This window comes from Excalfactoria chinensis, chromosome 1, assembly GCF_039878825.1.
Source record: "Excalfactoria chinensis isolate bCotChi1 chromosome 1, bCotChi1.hap2, whole genome shotgun sequence".
NCBI lineage: Eukaryota > Metazoa > Chordata > Aves > Galliformes > Phasianidae > Excalfactoria > Excalfactoria chinensis.
Genome location: NC_092825.1, coordinates 106026329 through 106040425, shown reverse-complemented (window position 1 = coordinate 106040425; position 14097 = coordinate 106026329). Strand labels below are relative to the sequence as shown.

General features: G+C 39.2%; 1 non-coding gene across 1 annotated transcript; it reads left to right on the top strand.

The window, feature by feature from the left end:
- The first annotated feature begins 6144 nt into the window (after positions 1 to 6144).
- On the top strand, positions 6145 to 6306 carry LOC140247498 (U1 spliceosomal RNA). Its single transcript, XR_011902684.1, has one exon. It is a non-coding gene; the product is annotated as a U1 spliceosomal RNA (small nuclear RNA).
- The last annotated feature ends 7791 nt before the right edge of the window (positions 6307 to 14097 follow it).

The window sequence follows — 14097 nt, the reverse complement described above, 5'->3', positions numbered from 1 at the left end:
TCTTCTTGGGTCCATTGCCTCCATGTGCTCTCTTTCAAAGCACAGTAGCATTTTGCTGGTGGCTGTGCAGCTGTAGCCTGCCCCTTTGCAGAGCAGTCCTGCTACTGCCCTTCTTCAGTCAGGGACAGACCGCTCAAGTTTTGTGATTACTTTCCTAGGCCTCTTCGACTCAAAAGTGTTGTCAATAGGGTTGACACCAGTTTCTCAAACACTTTGTTGTATCCTTTCTTTTCTAGGGTGGCAGTCTTAGCTGGTTCTGGCAGCTAGGCCAGGAACAAATTTGCCTACAACATTAATCTCTCCAAGGAATCTTTATACCTTTTCTTGTCTGTCAGACTGTATGTACTAATGATAACACCAACCTCCCTCATCGTTTCCTAACCTATTATGGAAAATGAGGTGGATTAATGAAGACTTATTATTGCAGTTGCTGAAATCGCCCAGATAATTTCAACTGAATATATGAACTTCTACCAGGATTGATGGAATGAGCATGGATGACTATTTGTCCCTAAGTATCCAGCATGTCCCAGTTGCAAGATTATATTCCTTAATTTGCAACTCAGAAACTAAAGCAGCTATGACCAAATTGCAAAGAGTGTGCACATATGCTAAACTAGTTGCATGTGATAGCTCAAAGCTCCATGTAGGTTGATGTACTGTGCTTAAAGGTTGCCAATTTAAATTTGGTTTGGGTATTTGTACTATCTGTTGCAGTCTTCAATGTGGTTATATCCTTAGCTCATTTTATTTTGGTCCTGGACTTTGTTCTGTAGGCACACAGAGCCAAGAACTTGGAGTGAAGACTGATTCATTCCCTGACTGATTTCTCACTGACCACCATGGCTTAACCTGGCTTTCTGTAGCAGCTATTGCTTGTTTTCCAGAGCTCCTGGAAGCTTCAGTCCCGCACAGTGAAGAGCCCTACAGCTGATACTGTCAGCTAAGTGCAGCTATGGTGTAGAAAATGTTCTCAGATCTCGTGCTTTGAAGTCTGTGGATTGCACTTGTAATGATCACTCTTCTCTGAAACATTTTTCCCAATTCTGAAAGTGTTTACAGAAGTAATTTTCTGTGGACAGGCAAAAAGTTGCATTAAATTCTAATAAAATTCATCTCAGCACTAGGGGATTCCATCTTAAACGTGAAAATGAAACAGGTCTCAGCAGAGCTGTTAGCCTCAGCAGACATTTATGCTGTTACTCAGCTTACCCTTGTTTTACTAGAATTTCATTTAAAGTCATAAGATTTTCAAAAGAACTTCTGCTTTTTGTTTTCTTTTAACATCTCTCTTCAAATAAGAGGAAGTCGGTAACATTATTTGCTCTGTTTCTTAGATACTACATTATGCCTTTTACTGATTTTTCATTTCGCCTTTCACTCTATTATGGCTTGATTTTTTGTGTTACGTGAATGACACAGTAGCCCTAAATATAGCTGAATATTGCTCATGAAGATTACTCTTTACAGAATCACAGAAGTGTAGGGGTTGGAAGGGACCTCCAGAGATCATCAAGTCCAACCCCCCTGCCGGAACAGGTTCCCTACACCAGGTTGCACAGGTAGGTGTCCAGGAAGGTCTTGAATATCTTCAGAGAAGGAGACTTGACAACCCCCCCGGGCAGCCTGTTCCAGTGCTCCGTCACCCTTTAAATTTATCTTATAAAAAAAATTGATTAAACTTAGTTCTTGACTAAACATTTAATCTTCTCCTTTCTCTTTCTTTGACTGAAGGTCAATTTTAAGTCCCTTTGTCATTCCTCTACTGATGGCTAGGCAAAATATTTTGGCAAACATTTTGAGCAGGAGAGATAGCACAGAGAACACCTTGCTCCAACAAAATCTTAAGCGCACAGAGTTCAATGTTGCTACACACTGAGAGATCACAACTATAATGTGTTTTCTGAGGTTGGGATATCTCATATCTAAGATTATGTAGATGTTTAAGCTTCTGACAAAACTTTTGTTTCATCTATTTGACTGAATCAGCCTTCTGTATGGTGATACCAAAAGGGTACTCTGTGCAAGCATACTTGGCTCAAGGAAAGGCTCTAGGGAAGGAATGCCCTACCAAATTCAACACATAGCTTGCTCTGGATAGTTACTTCTTTCCTTCTGGTTCTTACTTCACATTGGCAAGCCTATGGAATAGAACTACAGATCAGCTGGACTGGACATGCAACATGAAGATAGCAGTGCTCCCTAAACCAATTCAGTGGACCTTTTACCCCTTCCTACTTAATGCTTTTATGGAAAAGTCTTCATAGTTTTTATATTTTCATAGTTTGACAGCTTGTTGCCAGGAATTTAGCACGAATGACCAAAAATATTTCAATCTTTTAAACAAATTCATTCCTTAACACGACATATTGAGAGAAGGAAGAATTGTGTCCTAGGCAAATATAGCATAAGATCAGAATAATGTTTTCCGATTCAAGTACCAACATATGGAAAAGAAGAGAAAAACTTTGCTCTCAGCCATTCAGATGTTTTTTTGGCAGAGAGAAAGTCAAGGGTTGTACTGAAATAAGGCAATGTGTATGTGGACCATGGAGATCAAAGCCATCCTACACTGTAGGACAACCAACTGGCATTGGCTAGTGGCTTTGCAATATATTTATTTAAATATGAACTTAAATGCATGTGTATTCATATAGTAATAGTTCTACATTTCTACAGCTCTGTCTTTCATTTCTGTTTATGTATTGATCTTGCATCAATTTGAATGGGCCTAAATTGCTTCACAAATTTTGATGCCAGCCACTAATATTTTAAACGAAGCTATCAAAAAGTTATAACCATAATTTACCCAATAGAATTATTGCTCTGAGCTTTGTTACAAACTACTGACAGAGTCAAAATTCAAGTTATGTAATTTGTCTCTGATTTTCTGCAGTTAGGGTGCCATGTAATATTTTATGAAACTGAATAACAGTATAGTGTTAAAATGACAATACAGGAACAAATACAGATTCTGTAATTATGTTACCATAGAATCATAGGATCATAGGTTCATCACTAAGGTTGGAAAGACCAGTAAGATCATCTAGTCCAACCATCAACCTTGCCTGTGACTGCCCTAGACCATGTCACTCACTGTAACTATTATGAATGTTAAGACCTTGAAACTAATATCTGCAGCATACCAGTGTGTTAGTATTACAACTGTATAGTTCTGGCTTTGAGAAAGAAGGTACACTTTTTACAAAAAAAAAAAGTGTTTATACCTATGTTTACAAGGACCATTTAAAGGACAATTTAGGGCAGGAAACAGTGGACACTACTGAGACAGAAATCAGAAAAAAAATTGGTAGTATAAGATATTTGTTCAGCAAGAAGATTTGAATTATCCTGGCCCAGCAATAGAACGGTTAAACTCAAACCAAAACATTTGGCAACTACGCTCTGCTTGGAAATATTTATAGAAGGCTAATACTTAGCAGGTGGTAAAATTTTCCTTCCAAGGATCTCAAAGCATTTTACAAAATGTTAATAATCAAGCTTCATAAAAATTCATGTGTAGCTTTTCCAAATGTGTCTGCTCCCATACACAGACAGTCTGAAACCCTACATTCTATCCCTTCAGAACCAGTCTATGCTCAGTTCCTACAGAGTGTTCTCTGTCCAGTCCAGAAAGGAAAACATTGGAAAGCTGATGGGGTATTCAGAAACTTGGAGGGGAGGAGGGCATCCTGTCTGCTCTGTACGTATGTACCCAAACTTCTAATACTCTGACTGAGACACCTAACAAACCCCCAGAAATCTGCACTCAGACAGAGAACTGTTGATTCTACTCCTGTGACATTCCTAAGTACAATCTGCATTTAAGGAAGGAGGGATATTCAGTAAGACTGGAAAACTTACTTAAGATTACACTGCCAGTAGTGGAAAGAGCCGGAGCAAGAATCCAGTGCTGACTCCAAGTCTTCTGCTTGCATCACTAGGCTGTCTTTTATTCAAGGGAAGCACGGTGCAAATGTGAAATGAGACGCTGCAAAGGTATTAGACAGCTGAACAGATTGTAAGTGCTCTGGACAATCTTGAGATTACAGCCCTTGTGAGCTTTGCTTCATTGCCGGGTAAATTGGATTAAATAATTATGGATAGGTATGAGACACCTAAGTGGCCATACTATGGTGGAAAAAACAACCCCATTTTTTTCCATAATAGAAAATGCAAGATTTTCCACAAAAATGAATTAAAAAAACATTTCTGAAGAAGTTATCTGTAGGAGCCTGTGAAAAAAGCTATTTGTCATGGAGGAAGAGAAAGTTATTTCAGAAACATAGTGAGACAGATAAGGAAATATCACAGAAGGAGGCTGTTTTTAACTGGGCAGAGAGCACTGGGGTGGTCCTGAGGCTGAGTACCAGTAGTCAGTGATTAAATAATTCAGGGTTTGTAAAAGGACAAGCAGTGAGGTGAGAACATTTGAAATATGACAAAATTGTTTGAGGTATTTAACACAGGAAGAGACTGAAGATCTCTACTGAGGCAACTAAGCTAGGTCACCTAGCATCAGATGAAAAAGGTGCTGGGTATCACACTTTGGAAGAATTGCCTGAACTGCTTATACAGATGCCAGAGCTCAAAGCTAATCAGTAAAAATGAAGTTTTGAGTGAATACTTAATTGCAAATCTAGGAGTGGCATGGAAGAAGGTATGAATTTATATGCTAAATAAGTCTGTGGTACGTTTATTTTAGCTCTGGTTATTATATGAAAAAGAACGAATGAATAGCAGAAAAGAATTCAGAAGTAACTGGAAAGAGTGACATGGAAAATTTTCTCTGTAAACTTGAAGCTAGGAGTATCTAGAAAGGTAGTGCACAGGTAACTGTAGAAGTGTACACTAGAATGTTCTTGTAAAACAAAAAGAAGACAAAATATACGTATTTATAGAAGCAGACAATGGGTATTGGGTAGCAATGGGTGCAATACTACAGCATAATCCTGAAGCCAGGAGTAGAACCAGATGGGAGAAGTGATATTTATTCCTTCAGTTAGAATGTACTATGATAAGAACAGGACTGAAGATGAGTACAGTAAAAAGGAACACAGTTCAGGGACTTTTAAAAAAGGCATTAAAATAGGGAAAGTGACTGAGTATTTCATCTTCGTGCAAAGAAGAGGATTTTGTCTTCCTCAACTATAGCATCTGGGATGGTCAATAAGTGATGACATGATCCTAGATTAGATGGTGTTGTCTGGTCTACCCATTTGGAAGTCAAAGGTGCTAATTAGAGGAATCAAAATCATGGCGGTATAAACAATAGAAAAACCCCCAACAGATAGTGTCACCAACATATTTGGATAATCAGATGCTTCATGTTGTTTAATCAGAAAGTTTATTTTTCACAGGGAGTATTATAAAGTACAACATAATCACTGGTTTAGGCAACATACTTATCCTTAGATCACAGAATTATAGGGGTTGGAAGGGACCTCTAGAGATCATCAAGTCCAACCCCCCTGCCAAAGCAGGCTCCCTACACCACGTCGCACAGGTAGGCGTCCAGGCGGGTCTTGAATATCTCCAGAGAAGGAGACTCCACCACCTCCCTGGGCAGCCTGTTCCAGTGCTCCGTCACCCTCACTGTAAAGAAGTTCTTGCGCACATTCGTGCGGAACTTCCTATGCTGAAGTTTCAGCCCATTTCCCCTAGTCCTGTCCCCACACACTACTGAAAAGAGACCAGCCTTGCCACTATGGCTCCCGCACTTCAGGTATTTATAAACCTGGATCAAGTCCCCTCTCAGCCTTCTTTTCTCAAGGCTAAATGATCAACATCTCAAGATGTTGATATCTCAGTTTATAATGAACGCTTTTATAGTTATTCTCAGCCTTAGTCAGTAGGAAACAGAAAACATGGAGGAGCTCCTTTGGCCCGTCTTTTACACCAGGATAAATCTGCCCCAGTAAAGTTCATCATAAATGAAAGGAAATGCAGCTATAGCTATTTTATTAAAACCAGAAACTCTCAATTGGCATATAAACATCAGAACAAGGATCAGAACAACGTGGTTCTGCTGTTGCACTCACACTGTGACTATGTGAACAAACCAGAGGTCAGAAATATTCACATTTAAATAATAACTTACAAAATAACAGGTTTTGTAGCACAGGAGCACAAAGACTCCTCTGTATTCTTACCTGGAAGGGGAGATACCATGATCAGGCAGGTGGCTTTCCCAGGGTGAGGATCATCCCCTGCACTCTGGGTGTGTTGACCCATGAGATTTCCCTAGATGTGAGATACCTGACTGTATGATTTGTGGTAGTGAGGGACTGCATTCACAATCTTCTTAAATTTTTGGGCCTATAACTAGTGGTGTTCCCTGTGGCTGGGTCTGGTCTTGTTCAACTTCATCAGTGATGTGGGTGAAGGGATAGAGTCCACCCTCAGAAAGTTTGCTGATGATACAAACCTGGGAGGAGTGGGTGACACATCTGAAGGCTGTGATGCCATTCAACAAGACCTGGACAAACTGGAGAGTTAGGCATACAGAAACATGATGAGATTTAACAAGAGCAAGTGTAGCTGCACCTGGGGAGCAATAATGTCACACATCAGTAAAGGTTAGGGTATGGCCTGCTGGAGAGGAACTCTGCAGAGAAGGACCTGGGTGTTCTGGTGGACAACAGGTTGGCCATGAGCCAGTAGTGTGCCCTTGTGGCCAAGAAGGCCAATGGCATACTGGAGTGCATAAAAATTTGCATGGCCAGCAGGTTGAGAGAGGTGATCCTTCCCCCCTACTCTGCCCTGGTGAGGCCACATTTAGACTACTCTGTCCAGTTCAAAAAAGTCAGGGATCTCCTAGAAGGAGTCCAGCAGAAGGCCACAGAGATGTTTAAGGGCCTGGGGCATCTCTCATATGAGGAAAGACTGAGTAACCTGTATTTGTTCAGCTTGGGGAAAATAAGACTGAGAGGGGATCTGATAAATGTTTATGTTTATATCTAAAGGGAGGTTTGAAGCCAGGTTCTTGCTGTTGTGTTGTGGTAAGACAGAGAGCAATGGCCTAGAGCTTGAATGTAGAAGTTCCATACTGACATGCAGCAGAACATGAGTATGTAAGGATGACTGAGCACTGGAACAGGTCACCCAGAGAGGTTGTGGAGTCTCCTTCTATGGAGATATTCAAGACCCTTCTGGACACCTACCTGTGTGACCTATTGTAGGGTACCTGATTCAGCAGGGGTTTGGACTCGGTGATCTCTTGAGGTCCCTTCCAACCCCTGCAATTCTGTGATTGTGTGTTCACATCTTCTTAAATGACTAGCTTTCCCATCCCAAGCAAAAGCGTGTGAGATCTTTGAAGCTCATGGTCTAGTCCTCTCAGGCTGCTGAGTTTGTCCTTTCCATTTGCCTAATAGCGTGAATGTTTACAAACTAAAAACTCTTGTGATATGTGTCTTGTCAGCTGATTTTATATTTTGGTGGTCTCAGTCCAATGTGGCATAAAGGACAAAAGTATCCTGGAAAACAACTTTTATTTTTGTGATGTAATTGTAGTGAAAGCAATGGTTAAGCAGTACTGACCATGAGAGGGAGTCAATTGTATGGTTCAATTTGAAAACCATTTTTTGGCACATACTCCCTTTAGAAAGAGTCACATGCTGGGGATGCTGGGCATGTAAAGTACATGACTAAGGGGACTGATGTGGTGACTTGTGTTCTCTTAGTAACGTGCAAGCTTTTGGCACCTTGGGTTGTGCCATCACGCAGAAGTGGCTGCCTCTGGCTCAGTGTAACCAGGTATAAATAACACTGCTTTCCTAATCTGGTTGTTATAGAAACCTTCCCCCCACATCATTTAAACACCCTGTTAAAAGGAGTCGTTAACTGTGTTTAAGGGTTAGTTTTTGGCATAACAGGGTCACATATTGATCCATGGAGAGCTGTTTATAGGGACAATGGTGTGTGCTGGTGTTTATATTATTCTCATAATGAAAAACAATATTGAGTTTAAAACATAAATCAACTCGTACTTTAAGACCTCGCATTTAAGTAGCTTGCTCTAATTCTTCAGTTCACTTTTATATCCAGGATTTTATTTTGCCCTGAAAAATGTAAAGCAAGAAATGCTAGGCAGAAGAGAAAGCACAGCCATTTTCTACTCTGTATGATGGAGCTGCATTGGGTAAGTGCACTCTACCTCTGCCAAAAGCCTAGGCAGTTTTTTCCGCAGCATCTCTGGAGACATCAAAGTGTCATTCCAGACCTTGTCAAGTGTTATACCTCATTTAGAAACATCTTCATCCTCTATTGCATGTTATGGCTCTTGCTCTAAAGACCTGAAGTTGATTGGAAGTTAGTGAGAGTTGACAATATGAAGGGGTTCTGATTGGAGAGCTTGGTCTTCCATTTTGCAAACAAGTCTTGTATTTATATCAAGTCCTTTCTTGGTTCTGTGTTTTAAAGGCAGTACTTACAGCCTTTCAGACTTTAATTTCAGGGTTTTTGGTATTCCTGACTTTCTTTGTTCTCTCTTTGGTTCCAAATTGTGTAACTTTATTCTTTACTTAGGCCTAGAAATATAAAATGCTTTTCTCTCGATTTCAGTCTGTCTCTCTCTTTGTCTGCCCTGACCAAAGGTACAACTTTGAACTTTAAAATCCTTTCTATACAATATTCACATCTTATTCAGCATGTCTAATTATGACCTTTAACTCATTTCTTATATTCTTCTAATACCTACTTCTTATCATTTCTTTCTCTGTTCAGTTTACCTTGCAGTCTGCCTGAAACTATGTGAGTATCTCTCTATACACTTGGCTTCCAATACTGGGACTTACAATTAATGGGCAGTTCAAGTTTCAGGAGTTTTCTCATTTCCTTTTGAGAAATCTTTTTGAAGAAATATCGCTCTTTTAAACTCAGTCATTACGATGTAACAATAGTAGGGCTTTTGGGATTCTTTATTTTTATTTTTTTGTAAGCTATGGCTTTGCTGCATTTAAAGTCTATGGATTTAAACGGGCAAGTCATTAAAAAGTCACAAAGTGAAATCTATAGGAGTAATATATACAACCTTAACTTGGCTATTAAAAGAGAGTAGTTTCTAAACATAAGAGGCATTGTTATTGAGACACTGGCTGGAGGCCTGGACGTACTCCAACATACAGTTTATGAGTTTTTTCAAGGTGGCAGCAGGGTGATTGCAATTACATTTCTACCTCCAGTTCATCTTGGATAGTTGTTGTAGTTCAGTTCAGCTAGTTAGTTAGCAGTACTAGAAACAAATGCTACAAGAGGTCACAGGCCAAGGTGATTTGGCCGTCATCTGGCATGTAGGAAGGCCATCATTAGGCCATCATCTGGAGTGTAGGAAGAACTGTCCAGTCTGTTGCCCTGAACCCCTGACCTTTCTTCTCTTACAAGAAAGGTTCTAAGATGATACCACAAAGTATTTTATGTTATGGTGATTAGAGGATGATGCTTACCTGCTCTGACTAAATCAAGTTCATTATGAAGCACAGCATCATCTCTCAGTCTGGATGGAGAATTTTCTATTTGACTATACTGACTTCAGACATTTTCCTGCCACACATTTCCTGTGCTGTATTCAGTTTTGGGACCCTCACTACAAGAAAGAGGGTCCTGGAGTGTGTCCAGAGAAGGGCAGTGAAGGGCCTGGAGCACAAGTCTCATAGGGTGCCGCTGAGGGTACTGGGATTGTTCAGCTGGGAGAAGAGGCTCAGAGGAGATCTTATCGCTCTTTATAACTACCTCTACAACCTGAAAGGAGTTTGCGGTGAGGTGAGAGTTGGCTCTTCTCCTATGTAATAGAGATAGGATGAGAGGGAATGGCCTCAAGTTGCATCAAGGGAGGTTCATGTTGGTTGTTAGGAAACATTTTTTCTCAGAAAAAGTAAGAAGGCACTGGAGCAGGCTGCCCAGGGAGGTGGCAGAGTCACTACTAGCAGATTCTACTTGTGTGTTAGTAATTTGTTAGCCTGTCTCTTGTGATTCAAACTGATAGACACTATCAACTTGGTGTATATTCAAGAAACCTCTGGTCAAAAGTACTGCTAGGACACTGCAGCTCTGAACCAACAGAAGACTGTAAAATCTGTGACCAGAGGGCTCCTCTACATTTTTATGTCAAAGATATGGCTTTGTTAGATGCCAGCCTAGCAAATGCATCCTGTGTTCCCCATAGCTTATGAATGATCAGCAGCAGGAATTTTGAATTTAGGATGTACTTAATATGTTTTCTTGCAATTTTGGAAGTCTAATGATTCATAAAGACCCTCCAGTTTAGTCTCCCAAAGGTGTATGCAGAACTTGTGAAAGCAAAAAGTAGTAAAGGCTAATATTTGGTGTTTCAGCCTATAAAGAGAGCAGATCAATTCAACCGAGAACTGCCATTTCTGAAATAATTTCCTTTCATAACTGCATTACAGGTTACTTCACTGGGAGATCCTGTTTAAATAGAAATAAAAACACATGATTTAAAATTTTATATCAGGCTATCTAATTTCACAGTGAGCAAAGACAAAATCTGAAATATGCATAGAATAAATTGTTTGTATCAATGGCAATAGCTGAACGAATAAAACCTCTTGAATAAACCCTTGTGGGTGAAATCTTGTGCTTAAAACTCCAATTGCTTTTTGATAAGCATGAGAAAAATGTTGTTTTCTTCCTCCAGCCCAAATACTGTCAAAAAGATATTCATATATATATGCTGTCTGGCTATTTTATAGGAAGATTGCTACAAGCCTTGCTTACCAGGGATATTTGTGATGTATGTGTTGTGACATCATCTCCAAATCTATTCCTGGGAGTACTGAAAGCTTGTAGAAATTACGGAAGTTGGTGGTGTTTTTATTTTTCTCATTTATCTGATAAACTTGGGGATTTCCTTGTCTAGTATATTTGGTGATGTTTTATGTATATGCTAGCACATGAAGAAATAATGATGGGCAGTGTGAAGAAAGTGCAAGTAATATTTACAGTATCTTTACAGTATTGGAAGCCTTGCAAGTTATTTTTTTTACCATTAACCTACCTAATATATAAGGGCTAAATCAGAAAAGAGCAATAAAGGAAAATCACACCAGAGATGAAACAATGAGAAAGGTATCAGACTGAGGAAAGAATCCCACATGCCTGACTTCCTCCAAGCTTGGAGTGCCTACCCTTCCCAAGGCTAATATCAACGAGAACACTTAAAGATCACAAATTTTCATCCCAGGAATAAGAATTAGGTTATAAGCAAACAAAAACCAATATCCATCTTGTGGATTGTTAATTCAGATTTGAGTGGAAGGTGTATTACCTGGAGCTCAAGTGATAGAGGTTAAGCCAGGGCAAGGAGATGCATATCTATAGACACCAATGTGAGTGCACTCTCCTGGATATGTTATATATTAATTTTGGGATGACAATGTGTACATGGTTGGGAACCTAAACCCCTCCTGGTACAATAATTTGATTATAAGTGTTTACCTGGTTGGGGGTGCAGGGAACCATACCTTACAGTGCAGTCCAAAGAGACAAAACAGGCTGTAGGGCAGCGTTTCCCTATGATATACACTCATTTGAAATTAAATCCTGTGTAGAGCACTTAAAAACTGCAAATATTTCAGCAGCAACTGATTCAAATTCTAAAATAATTGGCAATTTCTTTTAGAAATCAGATTGCATTCTAGGAAAGAGATTTACTTACGAATTACGCTGAGATATAAAATTTTCCAAAATAAACCAATAATCATTTTTATTATTATTAATATGATGTCACTGCATCATAAGCTCTCATAAATGCAGCACTGTTTGATTTGCAAAGACTTTTGTGCAACTTCCTATATTCCAGCTAATAAGTATTTGAAACAGAAAGGAAAATTTTAATGAGAGCTCTTCTGTTACAATAGAAGATTCATTTTTTATCTTTGGAGTATGCTACAAATGATACAGTTTCATGTATTTTTTGTTGTTGCTTCCATTACTTTACTTCCTTCTGCAGTCTAGTGTTGCTCTGACCTTTGTGAACTAGAAATTATGGATGTTGCTCATGCTAGGAATCAGACAAGATTCATCAGCCATCAGAAATATTTCTTCTCCAAAGATGCACAGGCAGAACCTGAGCTTGGGGACTCGGATTTCTGGATCACAGGTATACACTGAAAGGAAAGGTTCTTATAATGGAGTGCCTAAGATTTTGGTTGTGATTTTTATTGTATAAATGGAGTCTTTATTCAGATCAGATCTCATTTGCATAGTGATTGGATTAGCTATATGAGTCCTTAATTTAATCTTTCATCCTTGCCACCAGATGATTGAATTTAGTCTCTGAACCAACAGACCCATGCTGGCCTGTTTGGTGCACGTCTTCTTATCTCCTGAAAAGAGATGTGGAAGGAGAAGGACTGAGCTTTCTTTCTAAAAGGCTTTCCCTCCACCACATGCATCAGTCCCTCTGGAAGGGCAGCAGCTGCTGCAGAGTTGACAGTTACTATGTCTATACATTTGGAAATTGCAGCCTGCTCTATGAAGATTACTATCATCATGAAAGTATTAGACAGGAAATGCATCTAAATATTTTAGGCCAATTATTGACTATGGTGAGGCACTAGGGAAGCAGAAAGGTTTGGCCTGCCCCTGCACAATCTTGCTGCCCTGTAAAGACACTAATATTACTATATTTTCCACTAAGTGGGCTGGTAACTTTGGGCTGGAGCACCCCATGTACCTTTCAAACACGTAGCACAGGTTATCATTGAATCTGCTAACTATGGAGTGTCTCTAAAACATTGCTAGAGGCATCCTGGCAATTAGGCACTCTAGTTCCCTTTAGGAGATATGGATTAAGTTGCCTCTTTATGCTTATATTTCATTATTGCTCCATACGTTCCAGTGAGAAGCTAAGAGACATCACTCTATATTGAAAAAAGTGGTAGTTTAAAGTCTGTAGAATGAACGATTTACCACTTTTTTTTCTGCTTGAGCAATTATTTGTACTGCATAAAGTGGCAATTATACACTACTCATGAGAATAGTTACCCGTATTCACTTGTCAGTGATGCAAGGGGCAGTTAGTGATGTATGCAACTACAGAAGAACCATAGAAAACATTTTAATTAACACAAGATTACCCTGGACTTCTTGTGGAAGACTTCTCACTTTTACTTTCGGGAAATAATTTCTTCCATTAAATTGAATGTGTCTGAGATTGCATTGTGTGGTACTGAATGCTTAAACTAAATACTGACTGTAATAGGAATTTGTTTTATAAGTGGAGTTTACTGTTTGAAGACAAAGCATTTCTGCTTCATGTGAATAATGGTTTTGCTCTTAAATGAGCTAATGGTAGTGGCATCCCAAAGCACCCAACTGTGAAGCAGAAAAGCATGTAGGATTTTAATTTGAAAGTTTGTGAGAGGATACAAAAACAGCTTGACTGATAAGAGCATACAGATGGAAGAGTAAACTGGTGGATCTAATGATAATCTTCAAGAGTAAGGTGTTTTGTAACTGTAATAGTTGGAAAGTTACAGGAATCTCTCTGGGTTTCTATGAAAGAGAAATGTCTTTGGAGAAGGAAAATGTTTCTGTTTGTGCTGTAGTGTCTGCAGAAGGGATGTTGCAGTTATGATCCACAAATAACCTTTTGGAGGGAATAAGTTAATAAGAGGTTAATTTTCTTTGATTATTATTATTATTATTTTTTTTTTTTTTTCCAGACACTAGTGGTTATTTCTAGAACTGCTGGCTCACTTGTTACAAACGAAGTAAGAGAAGAACTTTCCTACTCCTTAGGAGTTTAGTTGGATAAGGATAATTTATGAAAACAAGATAATTTTGTCTAAAAATACTATGCCAAATATATTAAATTTTTGGTCAGCTCTAGTTATCATGTTGTAGTTGTATCCATTGTAGAAGCTGTGTGTCTGGTTACAAAGTCTGGTGTAATCCCAGAACCACAGAATTGTTACGGTTGGAAAAGACCTCTAAGACCATTTAGTCCAACCACCAGCCCGTCCCCACCATGCCAACTGCCCACGTCCCTCAGTGCCACATCCACATGGCTCTGAAATGCCATATAATGGTGGTGTGTTTTAGGGTTATGATGGTTTCCAAATGAGCCAAATA